Consider the following 1,843-nt stretch of genomic DNA (forward strand, 5'->3'; position numbering starts at 1 on the left):
GCTGTCAGCCGAAGGAACCATTGAAGAAAAGGGGAGGAAAGAAAGTTTTGGCCTAGTTTCACATAGTTTTATCTTTTTTAAAGTTACTGTCGGACTTCAAAGTGCGTAATAGGGGTACATTAGATTTTGGGCGCTACGGAAAGTGAGGTGAGAAGACTGACGCTCAGTAGGGAAAAAAATAGGTTACTCATCCCCCTGCTCCATGTAAATATATTGGTACGGTCTGCGTAAAAGAAGCAGGCCGCTCTTCTTGCTCTGCCCATTTTAAACAGAACGCCTGTGAGGCGCATGTGCAAAAGCTTCTTTGGGTGGTCACAATACTTGGGCCCTACATTGTAGTAAATAAAAAGTTAATCTCCCTCCCTCCCCTTTTATCCCTATCTTTTTAAAATGTGAAACTTAATAAACTATTTTTTTAAAAAAAGTTAATCCCCCCCCCCCCGCTCATCAGATAGGAAAGAGGAGTTTTGAGCTAAAAGGGAGTGAGAATTAATGGACAGCTTACGTTCCAGCTCTGATGGGGAAAATAATAAAGTTTCGAGGCATGCATCTTATGCTTTTTTAAAATCCATTTATGGACTTCACATTTATATTATCTTAAAGCTTCACTCTATTAAGTATTTTTGAAACTCCTAATCTTAGAACTAGCCCTTTAGAATCAGGCCCAGTAAGATAATGATCAATGCAAATACAGTGATCCCTCGGTTAGCGCTGGGGTTACGTTCCAAGACCTCCCGCGCTAACCGATTTCCGCGTTATACTGGATGCGGAAGTAAAAACACCATCTGCGCATGCGCGCCCTTTGTTCCATGGCCGCACATGCGCAGAAGGTGGAGCGACGCAAGTTCGGAGGCTGGCAATGCAATGGTGATTTTTCCGGGCTCCTCGCCGCTACCCACAGGGCAGCGCTGGCGGCAATGGCAATGGCAACCCTCCCTCCTTCCCTCCCTCCTTCCTTCCTTCCTCTCACCGGCTTTCTTGGGGCAGCGCTGGCGGCAATGGCAACCCTCCCTCCTTCCCTCCCTCCTTCCTTCCTTCCTCTCACCGGCTTTCTTGGGGCAGCGCTGGCGGCAATCAGCAATCAGTATGACGTCATCGGGCGGGAAAAACCGTGGTGTAGAGAAAAAAACGCGGACTTATTTTTTAATTAATATTTTTTGAAAAACCGCGTTGCAGCGTTTCGCGCTAATCGAGACCGTGCTAATCGAGGGATCACTGTAAATAAAAAAAACAGTAAACTTATTTTATTTTGAATAAAATAAGCTTTCCTGCTTAGAATATAATATAATAGAATTCTTGATTGGCCATAAGTGTGATTGAGCACACAAAGAATTTGTCTTTGGTGCATATGCTCTCAGTGTACAGTACATAAAAGAAAATATACATTTGTCAAGAATCATGAAGTACAACACTTAATGATTGTCGTAGGGGTCAAATAAGCAATCAGGAAACTATTAATAAAAATCTTAAGGTTACAAGCAACAAGTTACAGTCATAAAGTCATAAGTGGGTGGAGATGGGTGGTAGGAATGATGAGAAAAAATAGTAGTAATAGTAGTGCAGACTTAGTAAATAGTTTTGACAGCTTCGGCCTATAAATAAGAATTGCCTCTCACCTGAATAACAAGCGGCAGAAACTTACAGATGGGGAAGGCTGTTGATTATGATGGTTTTATGAAAGAAAAAAATGGAGTCTGTCCTGGGAACCAAAGGAAGGACAAGTCAGATTGTGAAGTGACTTATTTCTCTGATTGTGAAGGTCTGTACACCCTACTTCAATACTAACTGCAGAAATTGTGGCTTCACTCCCTCTACTTTTTACATTTTAACCTCCACATCTCTA

This window comes from Erythrolamprus reginae, chromosome 1 (assembly GCF_031021105.1).
Source record: "Erythrolamprus reginae isolate rEryReg1 chromosome 1, rEryReg1.hap1, whole genome shotgun sequence".
Classification (NCBI taxonomy): domain Eukaryota; kingdom Metazoa; phylum Chordata; class Lepidosauria; order Squamata; family Dipsadidae; genus Erythrolamprus; species Erythrolamprus reginae.